This window comes from Lacerta agilis, chromosome 2 (assembly GCF_009819535.1).
Source record: "Lacerta agilis isolate rLacAgi1 chromosome 2, rLacAgi1.pri, whole genome shotgun sequence".
NCBI classification, from domain to species: domain Eukaryota; kingdom Metazoa; phylum Chordata; class Lepidosauria; order Squamata; family Lacertidae; genus Lacerta; species Lacerta agilis.
In genome coordinates, this window is record NC_046313.1 from 62,358,410 (window position 1) to 62,378,517 (window position 20,108).

The 20,108-nt window shown below is 40.8% G+C and overlaps 1 long non-coding RNA gene across 1 annotated transcript in view; it reads left to right on the top strand.

The window, feature by feature from the left end:
- LOC117041498 overlaps window positions 1-20,108 on the top strand; it is a 125,711-nt gene that overhangs the window by 37,172 nt on the left and 68,431 nt on the right. The gene's annotated exons all lie outside the window — the stretch shown is intronic.

The following is a 20,108-nucleotide window of genomic DNA, read 5'->3' on the forward strand; positions in this document are numbered from 1 at the left end:
GTTTTAAATAATTGTATCACATCCCCCCTCCTAACACACACACACACACACACACACACACACACACACACAGCTGTCTGGCCTGTATTTAACCTTCCACTTAAACATGTAGGGGAATATTTCACTGTGGTGGCTGCCTCTGAAGAAGAAGAAGAAGAAGAGTTTGGATTTGATATCCCGCTTTTCACTACTCGAAGGAGTCTCAAAGCGGCTAACATTCTCCTTTCCCTTCCTCCCCCACAACAAACACTCTGTGAGGTGAGTGGGGCTGAGAGACTTCAGAGAAGTGTGACTAGCCCAAGGTCACCCAGCAGCTGCATGTGGAGGAGTGGAGACGCGAACCCGGTTCCCCAGATAACGAGTCTACCGCTCTTAACCACTACACCACACTGGAGACCTTTAGGCAAGCATCCAAATGGCTTTTCACATTTCATATAGCCCACCTTAATATGGAAGCAATGGGTTTTTGCAGAAGCTAATATTTTATCTGCTGTCCTATTTTTTTTCATGCAGAGCTACTGCTTCCTGAGGATTAGAGAAGGATCCTTTCTGAATTATTCTCTCCCTATGAGGAATTGCTGCCTCTCTTTTATCCTTGACATCTTTCCATGTTGTGAGATGGCTTTACTTGGCAGTTCGCCCAACGTGCTACATTGTACTCATAGCTCTGAAAAAAGCACAAGAAGAATAGTCTCATGTATTGTTGGCTGAAAACATTTCTTCTCATTTAGACAATATGATTTATGTTTCGCATCACAAGTCAGATGTCTTGCATATGATTTTCCTATTGCTTTCTGGTCTGCTTGGCATTAGTTATGATTTTTTTGTTTTTAAGTCTTATAGACTGATAATCGGATTTTAGATGCTGTGTTGAAAGCCATAGATTACTGGATTACTAGAAAACAGGTGAATTGGAAGATATTTAACTATTTGATTATAAGGCATTAGAAATGTACCTGGCATCTTTGTTGCCTGTGCATATAAAGTACCTATTTCAATCATTGTTCAATTCTAAATTAAAACAGTGAACAGTAGTAGCTAATCCTATTTTGGGTGTAAGAATTGCACAGATAATCTTAATCTTTCTTTCTAGCTACACATTGAATCTGGGCAGCTAGAGAAACTGATTAAAATTTTATTGCATTACTCCGTTTAGGATTATCATGAACATTGCACTTGGTTGGTATATGTAAAGTGATGTATGAGATAAATGCATATATTTATTTTAAAATATGTACTGTGCTTTCCTTTATAAACACAAATATGATGGATATAAGAATTGTCAATGGGTCAGTGAGTTGAAGCTGAATCCTGAAAAGACAATGGCATTATATGTTCCAAGTTCAGGGAATGGAAAAACACCCTATTCTTTTTTTTTTTTTTTAATAAAATCTTTATTTTATTTCCAAATGGTTTACAAATTTTTACAAGTTCTACAAATACATACAATAAAAGAAACAATTTACATTACAAACAATAAAAGAAAAGAAGGAAAGAGGAAATTACAGAGAAAGAAAAAAAAGTAGGAAGCCAAAGAAAGAAAGAAAGAAAGAAAAAAAGAGAAAGAAAAAGAAAAGTAAATTATTGTTAAAGTTACAATAATCAACTTCCATTGCTGCATTTCACTACCTACACTATCTGGACATTTTTGCCATTCTTCCCTTAAACATCAAAGTTACCGTAAATCCACTTGATTGCTATTCTAAACATAACCAAAACCTTTCTCTAGATCCTTGTTTACTCAAATATTCATTAAAACAATTCCATTGGTCTTGAATTACCTTTTTTGGCTTTTGTTTTATTATATTGGTCAACTTTGCCGATTCCAGAAATTCCGCTAACTTACTCAGCCACTCTTTCTTGGTTGGGATGTAGTTATCCTTCCAATGTTGGGCTATTAATGTTCTCGCCGCGGTTGTCGCGTACAGGAAAAAATCCACTTTCTCTTTGGGTATATCCCCATTAACTATTCCTAATAAGTATGATTCTGCTTTCTTACTATGTGCTGTTTTTATTATTTTTTTAATTTCTTCATGAATCATATTCCAATATTTTTTAATTGCGGGACACGTCCACCACATATGGAACAGTGTCCCTGTCATATTTTTACATCTCCAGCATTTGTCGTTCTCTGATTTGTTTATTTTTGCGATCCTATCCGGTGGCATGTACCATCTGTGGTGTAATTTCATAAAATTTTCTTTTAATTGATAAGACGCTGTAAAAAGAATATCCCTTGTCCAGAACCTCTTCCATTTATTGTGTTCAATTTCATAGCCAAAGTCTTTTTCCCACCTTAATATGTTTTCCCCTTTACTTTCTTGATCTAATTGGGTATTGGTTAGTATTTTGTATATTTTTGCTAATGTTTTTTGCTTACTCTGTAGAAATTCCTCTAGTTTCCCTGATTTATTTTCAAACCCTCTGTTTTTTAAAATCCTTCTCAAAAGTCGCCTTTAGTTGGAAATATTCAAGCCAACTCATTCCGTTCTCTTTTAAATCTTCATATTGTTTTAATGTTGGACTTTCTTTCATTTCTACCACTAGTTCTTTATATGTTGGCCATGATTTCCTTGCGTCATTTCTAAGTGTTGAGGTTGCTTCAACTGGGGATACCCACCATGGTGTTTTGCCTATAATTTTGTCTTTTGTTCTTTCCCAAATCTCAAGTAAGGCCTTTCTTACTAAGTGATTTGTAAATCTTTTGTTAACCTGTAATTTCCCGTACATTAGGTACCCGTGCCACCCATAGATCTTGTCCCAACCTTCTAATTCTAAGATCTCATTATTTTTTAGATTTATCCATTCTTTTAACCAACTCCAGCCTGCTGCTTCATAATAAGTTTTCAGATCTGGGACCGCGAACCCTCCTATCTCTTTAGGGCTTATCATCATTTCAGATTTAATTCGAGCTTTTTTCCCTTGCCAGATGAAATTTGCAAGGTTTTTTTTGGCATTCCTTCAAATATTTTGTTCCAATTATGATTGGTGCTGTTTGAAAGAGGAATAAAATTTTGGGGAGAACCATCATTTTAATCATGGATATCCTACCTAATAAAGATAATTTTAGTTTATCCCACTTCCCTAAATTTTGTTTGATTTCTCTCCATTTCTTGATATAATTGTCTTTAAATAAATTCGTATTTTTGTTCGTTATCCATAGACCTAAATACTTTACCTTATTCTCTATTCTTATTCCCGTGACTTTTTCCAATTCATCTTTCTCTTTCTCTCCCATATTTTTTATCAATAATTTTGATTTTTCTTTATTTAATTTGAAGCCTGAACATTTACCAAATTCTTTCATTCTTTCCAATGCTTTGGGGATGCTCTTTAATGGTGATTCTGTTGTTATTATCACGTCATCAGCATAAGCCCTGACTTTATAGCAATGCCTTCCTACTTTTATTCCATTGATTTCTTTGTCTCCCCTTAATGATATAAGTAGGGTTTCCAATGCAGTGATGAACAATAGTGGTGACATGGGGCAGCCAATGGCATTATATGTTCCAAAGACAATGGCATTATATGTTCCAAGTCCAGGAAAACACCCTATTCTGAACAGGGTTGCACTCCCCAGGATCCAGTGCTGTTACTGGAGGCTCAGGTGCCATTCTCTGTTAACCAACATAATGGACTATTGCAATGTGCTCTCAATTGGCCTTGGCTCATTTAGAGTTCATACAAGCTGCATTGGTTGTCAGTTTCTATGTCTAATTCAGTGTGTTCCAATTTTGTGTTTAAAGCCCTAAAGGACTTAGGTCCCAAGTATCTGAAATAATGCTTCCATATCACACAGGTGTTAAGATCTGTTCGGGCAGGGGAGCAGCTGTCTTGGTATTTCTGCCACCCTAAGAAGTACAGAGAATGGTGGCTTGGGAGAGGGCTTTCTCTGTGGCAGCCCCTAAATTGTGAAGCTCCTTCCCCACATAGGTCTCTCCTTATTGCATAGCTTCTGCCATGTGCTGAAGACATACCTCTTTATCCTGGCATTTGGACATGTTATTATGTTTGTGGAGATCTCCCCCACATCATACTTTTCTGTTTTGATTGGAACAGTTTTACTTGTCCGTCCCCCCCATTGTAACCGTTTTTCTTTTTTATAACCATTTGATTGATTATGTTGCTGTAACCTGTCTCAGGGGGCACTATGCCAAGAAGTCACATAAATAAAATACGTATTCTTGATGCTTTGATCAAATTAATTTGTATAGCGTCAGATAACCACTTTGTGAATTCTAAAGGTTGCTTCAAATGTTACATAGAGGACACTGAAAACTGCTTCTACATAATGATACTCTATATAGCAGTTGCAATCTTCTGAAAGGTATTTTGTACATGATTTGCTTTAATCTTTTGGAGACACCCCCCCCCCAAACAATGGCAGCAGCTGTCAAGACTGATTTTGTGGAGAATATACCTGTGGCCAGGTGAACCACAGGAAACATGACTTCCAAATGTTATAGTCATCTGCAACACCATCGTGTGCCAGTGTTTTTAGTGGTCTCCAGCCTAGAAAGAGATGCTTAAGGTAGAAATTACAAGTGGATCTTTTGTATAAATATGGTGCGGTTGAATATTTGTTATTTAGCAGTGTTGACATTTTTAAAAAGTATTATTAAATCTATAATTCATGGGTGAATGCAAAGAAGAATTAATTGACAAAGTAATGTAACACTGTGTGACATCTCTTCTGTGTAAGGAATGCAACTGTGTTGTTAGAAAACCTACACCCTACCTTTACAAATCACTTTGTTTCGCAAAGTGTGGTTTACAGCCATTAAAACTTAACAATTTTGCAACAATTTAGTGACAAATCTTTCATGATAAGCACAAAGCACAAAGCAAAAAGTAGCCCTGCATATTGCAACAAACTATATATTGGCTTTCAAAAACTAAAAGTAACCTAAAGTGAAAGGAGATCTAAAGTTTACTTAGCATGACCGAGAACATATGTTTTCTTTTTCTTTCAACACTGTAGCAGAAGGCCTCTGAGGGTATCAGAGCAATAGCCTCCTGGACCAGATGAAAAAAGCCATTTCACCACTCAAAAAAGACCTTCTAAACTGCTACTTGTGGATGCAATGGTAATGGAAAATTAAGCTTTCCTTGCCTGCTGTCACATACGGTAGTGGGCACAGTGGTGCAGCCTCACACATATTTGGTTAAGTCCAGACCAAGACTTGCTCCACCTGTGCTCTAGCCACCAGCCCTCCTGATTCATTGCATACAGGTCACTGGTGTACCAAGGTGAATGTGTGCTCCATAGTAACAGCAAGGACACTCAAGAACAATTGTGTCAATGGCTGTGTGCATCTCACCATTTCACAGTGAAACAAGAGCCTCCACAAGAATGCCAGCCGGAAAATCCTCTAGAGCATTCAGGAATCCATCAGATCCCATCAGTCTGGTGGGTGTAGGCCATGTCAACAGGTTCCCCCTTCCTTGCAGAGTGGAGTAGGTATTCTCAGCCCAAATCTCACCAGGGAATGGTCTGTCCATGAAAGTGAATGTAAAGTGAGCCCACTCCCCAATGAACAGATTATTACCACTCCTATCTGTGGCAAAGACCAGGTCAAGGGATATGCCTAGCCACATGTGGTGATCCATTAATATTCTGAGATAACAACCATGGTTGTACTAGAGGCCACAAAGTCCCGAGCTGGCCCATTTTAGGCAGCTTCAGCATGGATAATTGAAATTCCCCAACACCAAATCCAATATTGCCTCTGCCAGCTTGGTTAAAGAAGTTGTAGTGCAGCAAGGTGGGCAATACACTACCAGCAATCCCTGGTTTGTCTCTCTGGCCCAACAACTAAACAATCCCTCAAACCAACACACAGTATGGATCAGAGTTTTTTAAAGTTCTTTTTTAATACACATCATGACTCCCCACTCTCTTCCCCCTGGCTTAGAAAGGAGTAGGCAAGCTTCACTCTTGTCACACTCCAAAGATAAAACTCGCTTTGGCGTTGCTTCCTGTTACCTCCAGCAGGCTTGATTGGTATCATCCCCTTCCCAAACCAAAGCAAGGTGTGCTGGTTTGGGGAGTATATTGCGCAGGTTCCATTCAGGCAAATGTAATTCAGCCTTAGTGAAACCTAATCCTGCTGGTCAGTACCTTCCCCCCCAAAAAACTTTCCCCAGTTAACAGTGTATCTGAACTTAAGACCCAAACCAGACCTTGAGTGTAGGTATCCTAAAGACTGCAATACAGTTCCCTATGCAGCAAAGAGTTGGAACCTTCCTTTGCTAGGTGATATAGCAACACACTTGCTTCACAATTTTGTGGTAGCATTGCAGAACGGTGTTATAACCCCCCCCCCACATGCCACTATATTACACTCATGCTCCAGGAAAGCACTGGCTAACACAGGGAAGGAAATAAAAACAAATTCTGGATTAAATCGCCCACCCCACCCCCCGTTTAAAGCTGTCATGTTCTTCTAGCTTTTCAAGGGTCCCAGACAAGGTATCACATCTTAATAATGTCAGACACAATCACAGCTGTGTCTTACATAAATAGGCAGGGGGTAATGAACAGTTCAAAGCTTCATCTAATAGGCAGAGAGCAGCCAAGCAACCACAAATGAGCCATTTTGACTGGAGGTGAGCTGAACTTAAAGCAGGCTGGAAGCTTCTGGCAATTCCGTTATCAGGATGGAGCTTACATGGATAGACCTGAACAACGTATTTGTTAAATTTCTCTGTAAAGTAATCCATGCTGAATCTCCTCACCTTCTTAAAAAAAAATGAAAAGCAGGTATGAAAGACTTCTGCTTCCCCCAACAGCCACACACAGCTGGAACCAGTATTTGTTTTCTTTCTCTTCCCTGTAAACAGTAGCTTCAGGGTTTGTTTCTGAATATATTTGCTGCTCATGCACTTTTCTTTCCTAAATGAAGCTTGTTGGTAGACCTAGCATGGAAACATTGTGCTGTAGCCAGCAACACAGCAAAGGTTAGGGGAAGTTGTGGGGGGAGGTTACAGAAGCCTCATTCCCTTCCAGTTTGTCCTCTGTGTGGAATCAATCAACTTCAACACATGTGATGTACGGGTGGCTGATTCATATCTTTCTCATGGACAAATCCTTTCCCTAAATGACCAAATGTGAGCTCTGCCTGTCAGTGGTTTGCAAAACCTTTTTTTTTTTTTTTTTGCATATATGTGGAAGTTATTCTTGTATCTGCAATATCTGTTAAAAGTTAATATCTGAATCAATTTTTCTCCTTTAAAATGCATTCGGTTATCACTGTCTATATATTGACACTGTAACCTTTGGTCTGCCTAGCCTGTACTATCTACTCTGATTGGCAATGTCTCTGCAAGGTCTTAGGCAAGGCTCAGACCTTTTGTAACTGAAGATGTGAGGGATGGAAGCTGGATCCTTATGCATATTAATGAAGTGTTCTAGCCCATGTTATGGCCATTCCTCTCATTTAGACTTTTAAGAGACGGTCCACTGCTCCCCATCCAAAATCTCGAAGTGTATATGGGCAAAACTTGTGTAGCTGAAGATTTGCAAGTCATGTACATTCTATAGGGTTGTGTGAAACTCAGTAGACAACCACCCCCTGAAATTCTTCTTATCGCAGTCAGCTTTGGGATTTATCAGAAATTGGTATTGCTCTGGTAAATATTGTACAGGTTCTTCAGATAGGTTCCAAGATAATTTTAAAAGTTGATTGTAAATGAATGCACCCATCAGTGAGACAAATGCTGTCCCCATATCTTTTTCCTGAGCAGGAATGACCAAAATCTCTTTAAATTCCACTGGTGAAATTCAGTTGCAACATTGTCTACTGATAATCTCCAAGAATATGGTAGTTACACTAATTGACCAATGGGTGTCTGCTAATATGTGTTCAGGAACTGTCACTCTGCCCATTAGCTCTTCTGCAACTTTATCTACATTTATCCCTTTCTCTCACCTTTTTAAAGCCATAACGGAGATCATGCTTGCTATAGTAGTAGTTGTGTGTCATTTGTGTGTGGATGATCAGCAAAGGGGAAAATGGATTGAATGGGTTAAACATTTATGAAACCTATCCATACCAATTTGAAGCAGGGTGGGTCTTTCGGCGACTTTTGGAAGAATACTCTAAAGAAACTTAATAGGAGCTATTCAGTTACAGGTGGGTAGCCGTGTTGGTCTGCCATAGTCAAAACAAAATCGAAAATTCTTTCTAGTAGCACCTTAGAGACCAACTGAGTTTGTTCCTGGTATGAGCTTTCGTGTGCATGCACACTTCTTCAGATACACTGAAACAGAAGTCACCAGATCCTTAAATATAGTGGGGGAGTGGGGAGGGGTATTACTCAGAAGGGTGGTGGGAATGGGTGATAGGCTGATAAGTGTGGAAAACCTGTTGACGACTCTAAACGGCTGATTTCAGAAATAGACTGGAAAGAGAAGTGGCTGAATTGCAACTAATCACCAAACTTAAAACCATGGAGAAACCTGGTTTGAACAAAGACATTGGATTCTTATCTCATTATACATAACAAAGCCATCTTTAGCCATCTCACCCCTTGCATTTCCCTGCAAGACTAACTGCAGCCATTTAGAGTCGTCAACAGGTTTTCCACACTTACCAGCCTATCACCCATTCCCACCACCCTTCTGAGTAATACCCCTCCCCACTTCCTTCTCCTTTCCTTCATTATGCTCAACATTGTGAAGCCTGAGTACCCATAAGTTAGATGGCAGAAGTGTGGGGGTAATCTACAACATATTTCCAGTTACAGGTGGGTAGCCGTGTTGGTCTGCCATAGTCAAAACAAAATAAAATAAAAAATTCCTTCCAGTACCACACCTATCAGCTGATCACCCATTCCCACCACCCTTCTGAGTAATACCCCTCCCCACTCCCCCACTATATTTAAGGATCTGGTGACTTCTGTTTCAGTGTATCTGAAGAAGTGTGCATGCACACGAAAGCTCATACCAGGAACAAACTCAGTTGGTCTCTAAGGTGCTACTAGAAGGAGCTATTCAGTGTCACCAGCTTTCATTTTTGCTCATTCCCACCTCCCCATTTTCCCACGACACTTAAAAGTTGTGTGTGCATTGCAGTGGTGTGAGTTGCAGTGAGGACCCAATTTAAGTTTCCAGGCTTGTGTCTTAAAGATCTTGAGGTTGCTCAAAACCCTTGCTTTCCATGGGAGTTCTGGGAATTGTAGTTTATTTAATCCTCCTATAAATGAGTGAGGAGGAATAAAGAGCCACATTATAAAGAGAGATTCAGCTCCAAGTATTCTTAGAATCTGCAATACAAAGTGAGGAACTGCTTAGAAGAAACAACCATCCGGTTAACCTTGGCAACCTTCATTCTTCCATCTCAAAGTAAAAAGGAGTAGTTCTCATTCACATCTCCAGGAAACAGCTTAGCATTCAAGAACAGCTTAAGCACCCTCTGGCTTTAGCCGAGGCAATATTCCCTTCCACCTTTTGTTGTTTGTCTGGGGAAGCAAATCAGTAGGAGGCTACTAAGTAGAAGACATGGTGTTGAGTAGTAAGAGCCAAGGAGAAGGATTGGGCTAAGTTCATAATGGCTAGGGGATATCCAAACTGGTAAGTTGGAAGCTGGTTTCTGACACTTCTCAATTTTTTGAAATTCTTCTCGATCTCCAGAAGAGGGTGTGAAACTTAGTAGTTGCACACACTCTCGTGCCATTGGCATTTTTAAATGATCAGGCAGCATCACTGGGTTGTAACCTGGCAATCCTGTTATTGTTGATTTATTAACTGTATTTCTGTGCTGCACCATAACAGATGTTCTCTGCCCAGCTGTTAAAATAGAATATATAGCAATAAAAAACCAATTACAGTATAATCCTATGTAGGAGAAGGCCAAGCCGAGATCCATAGAGAGTTGCTGAACAATGGAGAAGACTTTCTCCTCGTCTCCTGAAACATCATGAGACTCCAGGCATGTCAAGTCTCCTATGAGTAGAAAAGGCTGCAGTGTATTAGAGACAGGACAAGCTGAAGGTGGGAGCAGTTCAAAGAGCACAAAAACATTAAATCTTGAGTACCTGCTACAGCAAGCAGGCAGTAGTAATATGCCTGCCCTCCTGCCTTATACTGGGATATGAGAGGAAAGGGAATGGACTGAGTAGGGCAGTGCTAAAGATTTAACATCAAAAGGAGATTCACAATAATGCTCCTGACATTTCATCTGAAATGTCAAGTGTTAAACCTCCTGAAATATCCAATTGTACAGTGAGTATGGTGCTGCATAAGAGAAGCCAGGGGAGAATTGAATAAGCCTATGTCTTTGACCTTTTACTTATTGTGCTTTATGTTTTCTTCTTCTGTGTGCCACCGAACAATGACTTGTAATGAATAAAAATGCTGTAAAAGCTACAAGTTTTTGGTTCAACTGCAGGGCCTTGTGAAGCAATGGCCGGTGGGGGTGGGGAGGATATGCCATACAGTTGCTGTGTTGGAATGCACAAATATTTTGGAAATTATTTATTTAGAGCATTTTGTCCTACTCTTTTGACAATCTCGAAGATGTGGCACTAAAAGAGGGAAGAAAAAGCAAACCCAAAATGGAATTCAGCTGGAATGGAAATGGTTTAAGAAGATGAGTCAAAAGTTGCTGGTGTGTCTTAGCTGCTGATCCTGCTTCCTATCTCTCCCTCTGCTGCAGCCTGATGGAACGGCTTCTGCCAGGTGACACATGGATGGAGGAAGAGCTAATAGTAGCCTGACACAGCCCTAAGGTTGTGCCTTAAGCTGATGATGGTGCTGGCTGCTTCTCTTCTGATCCTTGCTGCAGCCTGATGGATTGGCCATTCTATTGCAGGATGACTGTTGAGGGAGAAGAAATGTCCAGTGGAACTGGTTTCTCAGTAGAGGCTATGAAATGGACTTCCTCTTTTTATTATTACTGTGGAATCTAGGAACTTCAATGCCACAGATACTATACAAATATTAGTTAAAAATATTTGTAGGAGTAAATACCAGAGTAAATACCAGAGTCACAAACTCTCCCCCTTTACAACTGTTTATTATGAGCATAAATTGTCTTCCAAAGTTGTAAATTTGGCTAGTAATTAAAATAACAATTTAGTGGAATAGTGAAAATGTTGAGGTAACTCAAGTGCCTTGTTAATACAAGCAAGGAGAAAATTGCATCAGAGAGACCAGTGTTTCTAGTATTATCGTTACAGGTGGGTAGCTGTGTTGGTCTGCCATAGTCAAAACAAAATAAAGTAAAAAATTCTTTCCAGTAGCACCTTAGAGACCAACTAAGTTTGTTCTTGGTATGAGCTTTCGTGTGCATGCACACTTCTTCAGATACGGCTACCTCAGATGAAGAAGTGTCCATGCACACGAAAGCTCATACCAAGAACAAACTTAGTTGGTCTCTAAGGTGCTACTGGAAAGAATTTTTTATTTTATTTTTCTAGTATTATAGACAGTGGTTACATTTATTAATTAGATTTTTCAGCAGTCAACGCCATCTAAAATTGAGCAGGTTTTTAGTGCAAATGTTTCTAAGTAATCTATATTAGTAACATTTTAGTTACAGAGAAGTATTCGCAAAGGAAAAGCTTTGCAGGATGTGTCATTCCTGAGGAAACACAGACTTGGTTATGGAGAAATAGCTTCAAAATTAATTTCTTCTCTCTTGATAATCCACTACATAAAATCAACAGTGCTTCACTCCTTACAGAATGTCTGAGAGAGAACTGAACATAAAAATAACTCTGTTGGATCAGACCAAAGCCCATCTAGTCTAGCATTCTGTTCTTATGGTGGCTAAACAGATGCCTTTGGGAATACTGAAACCAGAACAAAAGGGCAATAGCACCCTTCTGCTCATGTCCCCCAACAACTGGCATTCAGGAGCACACTGTCTTCCTGTGATACTGGAAGTAATACATAAACATAATGATTAGTGGCCATGACAGCCTTACCCTACACGGATTTGTCTAATCCCCTTTTAAAGCAGTCCAACTTTGTGGCCAACACTACATCTTCTGGCAGCATATTCGATAGTTTGTGCAGTGTATGTATAAGTATTTCTTTTTGTATTTCCAGACTCTCATACCGTTCAGCTTCCCTGGATGACCCTGGGTTCTAGCATTGTGAGAGGGAAGAAAACCTCTCTCTAACCACTTTCTTCACACCCTTCATCACTTTATACCCCTCTGTCTTGTTCCCTGCTCACCTTTTTTCAAAACTGAAGAGCCACATTGCAATATTGCATTGAAGAGCCTCTTGATAATTTTGGCTGAACTTTCCTGAACTTTATCCAATTCTACAGTATCCTTTTAGAGATCCTGTGACCAGAATTGTACCTAGTATTACAAGTGTGATTGCACTATAGATGTGCATGAATGGCAGAATAATTTCCATTCCCTTTCCTAATGATCCTGAACATGAATAATTTCATAGCAGCTACGCATTGGGTTGACATTGGATATTCACCACAACGCCAATATTCATTTCCAATCACCATATAGCTTAGACCCCATGAGAGTATAAGCAACCTCCATCCACCTTTTGCCCGTGTCTATCTTGGCTCTTCCTTGCAGAACTCATGGTTTTGCCAAAGGCTTTTATATTAGAATACATATGACAAGACACACGTTGCAAGGATCAGCAGTTGTATGAGAGGACAAAGGCATGGCGAGGTACAAGCTAAGAAACACCTTGCACTTTCCTTTTGAAGGTCAAGGTAGTCACAGCATTTTGCCCCTGTAAGTGGCTGGAGTCCTGAGACTGGGCAAACAAACAGGTACTTCTAGTTGACTGGCTAAGTGTGCTGTGCTGCTGGCATTTCCATGTGCTAGGAGATGGAGGCAGGGTGGGGAGGCTCCTGTAACAGGAGAAGGTTCCATTGGTACACTCCTCAGCTGGAGAAGCTGAGGGGGCATATCTGGAATGAAGGTAATGGGAGGCACTTGTGAAAGTTTGCCTGAGGTGGTGGATCTCTGCCACCCCATGCTCTGGGACCCTCCCCAGGATCAGACAGTTCTTGTGATTTGGAATCTGTTACCTCCATCCCACTGAGATCCTCTCCAAGGTTCTCCAGGTCTAGCTTCCCAAGCTCTTCCCACTTGTTTCTGGGTCTGACCACCACCACCACTACACCTCCAATGTCCTAATTTTGGAAAGAGACACCATATTGCTGTATTATTATTATTATTTAATGGCAGGGTACATGGTACTGTGTGATCCATTGGGGCAGTGGTGTAGCTCAGTGGTTTGTACTCATAAGGTCCGAGGTAGAACCGGGAATGCACTGTCTGAAGTCATGAAAAGTGGACAATATTGAGCTAGATTGCCCTATGGATTGTGAATACAGTAAGTTTAAGGCAGAGCTTTCCAAACTTTTCATGTGACACGTGTTTTAGACATGCATCATTCTGCAGCACAGTAATTCAGTTTTACTAGCAAACCAGAGGTTAAACTAACCCCTTTCCAGCCCCAGGAGCATTTGTGTGACACACCTACACACTGCAGCTGACACATTAATGTGTTGCAACACACCGTTTGGAAAGCTGTGGTTTAAGGTGGCTTCTGACATTCTGTGTTCCTGCGTTGTATACTGCTTTAATATTTATTACATGCTAAAGATTCTGACTAGAAGGGATGGTAGATCTATGTTCAGTGAGAAAAATGCCAATTTTATGGAAACAAACAGGCTTCAGGGTGGATGCTGGTGTGTGTGGGAATGGTTGGGTTTGGGAGAGAGAGTTCATCGAGCAAAGGTAGATTAATAACTGGGCATACTTTGGAAGCTGCCATAAGCACACTAGAGATCAAGTAATTGAGAAATGAACAGTATAACCGTATAAAGTGCTCTACAAAGCTGACTAGTTAGCTCTTGGCTTATTGTCCCCAATCAGAAAGTTTGTTTGTTTGCTTAAAAAAAAAACTAGTAAAAGAGAAATTGCTTTCTTAGGTGTGCAATTGCTGCTGTGTTAGAGAAAGACAAGTTCTGCATACCACCACAGACCTATGGAAACATACTCCTGTTTGCCAGATCTTCCTTAAGGCTGTATTTTAAGTATTACTGTTCAGTGACTAGTGCATAGGGATATTTTTAACTTAAGAAGATACTGAAATGAGAAATTACTACATGGAACATTGAGTACAAGAATCAAACAGTTAATCAGAATATAATATTTAATCTTTTTGGTACAGAGTGGCTAACGACCCTGGAAATATAAATAAATATATGCTGCAAGAATTGGTTGCCAGAACCAAAGACACTCTGTTCTTCTTTATCTCATGTGGAGTATAGAGTGTGTGTGCCTGGCTTTTAAAGATATGTTTTCTCCTATTGCTCCTGCTTGCTGGAAATATTTTGAACATTTCTAAAAGGTCAGTCTGCTCTGCCAGCCATAGCTTGTTATCTAATTCACAATACAATTCAGATGCAAATATACCTTCTTGTATATTATAAAAATGATTAGGAATCAGAGAATTATTTTTAAAGGGCAGATATTTTTTTAAATGGAGATCCAGCAGGTTGTGCCGCAGTTTGCAGAACTGGGTGTTGCATGAATAGAAGCGACGTTCCAGTAAGCTGAGAAGACTGGCCCTTGTGTGTGCTTTTTGTGGGGCAATAGCCACACAATGGGTACATTGTCCAAATGACAAAGGCAGGTGGATTTATGCCTGAACGTTTGGGTGGACTCAAATTTCATTTGACTTGATCACAGTTGATCCCATGCAACTTGATCGCAAGTATCACAGTTGGTTGTTTTATTCTGGTTGGTTGCCATTAGTCTACACAGCTTTAGATGGAGATCAAAGTACAGTCAGATTGGCTCTTGCCTTTCGGCAGATGTGATATTTGGTTGTGTCAGCTAAAATTAAACTCCCTCCCTCAATTCGGATTAGATTTTCATTATTTCTTCTTCTTCTTCTTCTTCTTCTTCTTCTTCTTCTTCTTCTTCTTCTTCTTCTTCTTCTTCTTCTTCTTCTTCTTCTTTACCTTTACCTCTAGACTGAAAAACCTAATTGGAATTTATTTTTTAAGTAGCAACAGCCTTCAGTATTTCATTCCATGACCTGTAAACTTCTCCTTAACCAAACCAAATCAACTCTTGCAAACAACTGAAAAGTCTTAATGCAATTCTTTATTTTAAGACAAAGATCCAAAACTCTATTGTACCATGTATCACCAGAGTTGCTGCACTGATGGCGCCTCCTCTCCTTGTGAGAGAAGCTGGGGTGCATGCAGGACCAATTCAGAGCTCTTTCTGGAGACACTACTGTGACAAAGATAGTAGCTTCAGTTGTGCAAAGGTTGTTGCAAATGTTCTCCTATGAACATGTTTGATGCAAAAGTAGTAATTTGGGGGAGCTGTATGTATGATTTATATACCACCTTTCTGCCAAGGCACCCGAGGGACAATTTGAAAATGTTAAAAAAATCTGTGAGGGTCCTGGTTCTAGCCTTGGTGGCCTGGGAGGTTCTTCTGCGGTCTCCTGTCTGTTAGTCTCAAATGCAGTGATCCTGATGTGCATCAGACCTAGAGCCCAGAACTTGGTCTGGCTCCTTATCTGGAGACTCTGTGGTCTTTGAGTAAAGTCTTGATCCCTAACAAGTGGGGTGCTGCAGGGCTGCTCATCCAATTTGCAGATGAAACAAAATGGATAGGGGTAGCCAATACTGCAGAAGAGAGAATCAGGATTCAAGATGGACTTAACAGATTGGAGAACAGGGCCAAAATTAACAAAATGAATTTAAATAGGGGGAAATGTACGGTTCTACACTTAGGCTTAGCCAGACATCCTGGAGAGTGAAGTCAAATGGGCCTTAGAAAGCCTTGCTAACAACAAGGCCAGTGGAAGTGATGATATTCCAGCTGAACTATTTAAAATCCTAAAAGATGATGCTGTTAAGGTGCTACACTCAATATGCCAACAAGTTTGGAAAACTCAGCAGTGGCCAGAGGATGGAGAAGATCAGTTTACATCCCAATCCCAAAGAAGGGCAGTGCCAAAGAATGCTCTAACTACCGCACAATTGCACTCATTTCACACGCTAGCAAGGTTATGCTTAAAATTCTACAAGGCAGGCTTAAGCAGTACGTGGACCGAGAACTCCCAGAAGTGCAAGCTGGATTTCGAAGGGGCAGAGGAACCAGAGACCAAATTGCAAACATGCGCTGGATTATGGAGAAAGCTAGAGAGTTCCAGAAAAACATCTACTTCTGCTTCATTGACTACGCAAAAGCATTTGACTGTGTCGATCACAGCAAACTATGGAAAGTTCTTAAAGAAATGGGAGTGCCGGATCACCTCATCTGTCTCCTGAGAAATCTCTATTTGGGACAAGAAGCTACAGTTAGAACTGGATATGGAATAACTGATTGGTTCAAAATTGGGAAAGGAGTACGACAAGGCTGTATATTGTCTCCCAGCTTATTTAACTTATATGCAGAATTCATCATGCGAAAGGCTGGGCTGGATGAATCCCAAACCGGAATTAAGATTGCCGGAAAAAATATCAACAACCTCAGATATGCTGATGATACAACCTTGATGGCAGAAAGTGAGGAGGAATTGAAGAACCTTTTAATGAGGGTGAAAGAGGAAAGCGCAAAATATGGTCTGAAGCTCAACATCAAAAAAACTAAGATCATGGCCACTGGTCCCATCACCTCCTGGCAAATAGAAGGGGAAGAAATGGAGGCAGTGAGAGATTTCACTTTCTTGGGTTCCATGATCACTGCAGATGGTGACAGCAGTCACGAAATTAGAAGACGCCTGCTTCTTGGGAGAAAAGCAATGACAAACCTAGACAGCATCTTAAAAAGCAAAGATATCACCTTGCCAACAAAGGTCCGTATAGTTAAAGCTATGGTTTTCCCAGTAGTAATGTATGGAAGTGAGAGCTGGACCATCAAGAAGGCTGATCGGCGAAGAATTGATGCTTTTGAATTATGGTGCTGGAGGAGACTCTTGAGAGTCCCATGGACTGCAAGAAGATCAAACCTATCCATTCTCAAGGAAATCGGCCCTGAGTGCTCACTAGAAGGACAGATCCTGAAGTTGAGGCTCCAGTACTTTGGCCACCTCATGAGAAGAGAAGACTCCCTGGAAAAGACCCTGATGTTGGGAAAGATGGAGGGCACAAGGAGAAGGGGACGACAAAGGATGAGATGGTTGGACAGTATTCTCGAAGCTACTAACATGAGTTTGGCCAAACTGCGGGAGGCAGTGAATGATAGGCGTGCCTGGCGTGCTCTGGTCCATGGGGTCACGAAGAGTCGGACACGACTGAACGACTGAACAACAACAACAACAACACTTAGGCAAGAAGAACCAGTTGCACAAATATAAGATGGGTGGGACACCTGACTCGCCAGTAGTACATGTGAAAAGGATCCAGGGGTCTTAGTAGACCACAAGCTTAGCATGAGTCAACAGTGTGATGCATGAGCAAAAGAAGCTAATGCCATTCTGGGCTGCATCAACAGAAGTATTGTGCCCAGCTCAAAAGAAGTAATAGTACTGCTCTATTCTGCCTTGTCCAGACCACACCTGGAGTACTGTGTCCAGTTCTGTGCACAATTTAAGAAGAACATTGAAAACCTGGAACATGTGCAGAGTAGGGCAACCAAGACCCTATGAAGCCTTATGAAACCAAGCCTTATTAAAAACAGTTGAGAGAGTTGGTTATGTTTAACATAGAAAAGAGAAGAGTGAAAGGAGATATGATAGCCATTTTCAAACATCTATAGGACTAACACATAGAAGATGGAGCAAGCTTTTTTTCTCCTGCTCTGGAGGTTTCAACCCGAACGAATGGAGTTACAAGAAAGGAGATCCCAACTAAACATGAGGGAGAACCTTCAGACAGTAAGAGCTGTTCAACAGTGGAATTGTCTCCCTCAGGAGGTAATGGACTTCCTTCCTTGGAGGTTTTTAAGTAGACATTTGATGGTCATTTTTCATAGATGCTTTGGTTGAGATTCCTGCACTGCATAGGTTTAGACTAGATGACCCTTTGGGTACCTTCCAGCTCTACAATAATATTCTATGATTCCACAGAAATAACTTAACCATTACCCAAAAGATCAGGAATGTATTGGCCATGCAAACCTCCCATTCAGATACTCATTGGTATTTGGGTAGAATTAATTCTACCAACATTTCTGCTATAAATGTTTTACATTCAGTTGCACACCTTCAGTTCAAGGTAGTTGTTCACTGCTAATACACTTTTTATCTCTTGTTACAAAATTGGCTAACTACTATCAGGGTTATGTGTATTCCCATGTGTTAATTGTTACTGAGATTAAATGAGTAGTTTGTAAGGGTTTTTGTGCTTATGAATGGGATGTTGATTTCAGTTAATTAATATTACTCCTTCTAGCAAGTTAATTTTAATCATCACAACAGTAGTGCTTCTATGTAAAGAGAGGTGGCACATGCAACTAGCAAACTCAGTGGGAAGCGGAACACTTATTCAGAGGAAGCTAACAAATGTCGTCTGGCTATGAAAACAGAATCTTAAATACACCATACGTTTTGTTGTTTTGATCTTGCAATTCCTTACAAGTTCTTCAACAATACTAGTTTTAACCAAACAGATACTCCATACACATAATATTAAGTGTCCTAGGGCCATGCACACAGAATTAAAGCAGTACATAATCGGAGAGCTGCTTATTTCCTGTAAGCTGGGGCCAAGCTAGGTGTGCTAATAATAAATGTGTTATTAGCAACCAAGTCCATCATCATCATCATCATCATCATATTCATAGGCAATGGGTGCAAATCACCTTTATTGAAGTAGTTTTCATTTTAATGAGTAATTTCAGTTTTAATTGCTTTAGCTTCCCCTCAAAAAACTGGTTCTGTCATCTTTTCAAATGTTATTCTTAATGAACATTAACAGTAAACCAAACAACCAATGTATTAACCTTTAGTAGGGTTAAGATTTTTTGAAAACACATAGAGAAAAGAGAACAGCAAAACTTTTGCAAAATCCCAGAAAGTAGATTCACAGTGCATATGTGGGGAGGAGGGAGGACAGTTACATGAGATTACTGTGGGAATGAAAATTAGATTATTGTTGTAAAGAGAGCAAGCTAATGGACTACATGTTTCTAAGTTAATTTTAATACCTACAGCATACAATGTAATTCTGAGTGTTCTGAAACCACTAGCTGGAGCATAATGGTTAATCTTCAGTAAGTGGTTGCTAGTAAGGTATGTGCAGTAAATATTAATGAAGTGATTCTGCAGAATTTTAAATGGTGCTTTCCAGTGTTAAGGATGTTCTGAAAAGGAAAAGTGTCATCCTGGATTTTCATTTCCAGATAGACATGTTGTTTAACTGTACCTTTGCAACTTAGGACATTGCAGTTCTTTTGTCCTATTTAATAAGTCCCCCCCCCATCAATCATGAATAAGCCATGCTTCATAAAATGGTGGAAGGGGGAATTTACTTTCTTATCTTGTGATTAGGTAGAGGCTGAGATGCCCTGGGTGTGGAATGGAGTAGCCAGTGGCGAACAGAGCCGCTTGGCCACCCGGAGCAGCAAACCCAGGGGTGGGGCGCCACTATGTAGCATGCATAGTGAAACTGTGAGCAAGCCACAGAGCAAGGCAGCCTGGCTCCGCGGCTTGCTCACCAACCTGCCCAGCGCTGAGCAGGTTTGCATGCAAGCTGCGGAGCCAGACTGCCTCAGCTTGCTTGCGGGGTTTGCCGTGGTGCCGCTCCGTAGCACGTATGTATCACTACGCATGATGCATGTGCGCTACAGAGCGGTGCTGCGCATGCCCGCTATGGGGCGGGCGGAGGTGAGGGGCTTACCAGGGAGGGGTGTCAGCAGCCGACACCCCTCCCTGGCCCTCCCCTCGCCTTCGCTCTAGCTGGAAAAAGGAAAGAGCGCGCCGAGCAGGTTTGCGAGCAAACTGTCAGCATGCACTTCTTACCGGGCGGCGGGGCTCAGCTTGGGTGTTGCGGGGGGGCATGCCAAGTGTCACCCCCCCCTCCAGGGTGGTACTCGGGGTGACCCGCCACCAATGACCCCTTGCTCCGCCCCTGGGAGTAGCCTGCATACAGGAGGACTAATCGCTTTTTAGAATCATGGAAATAGATGTAAAACAGGAGAATTAT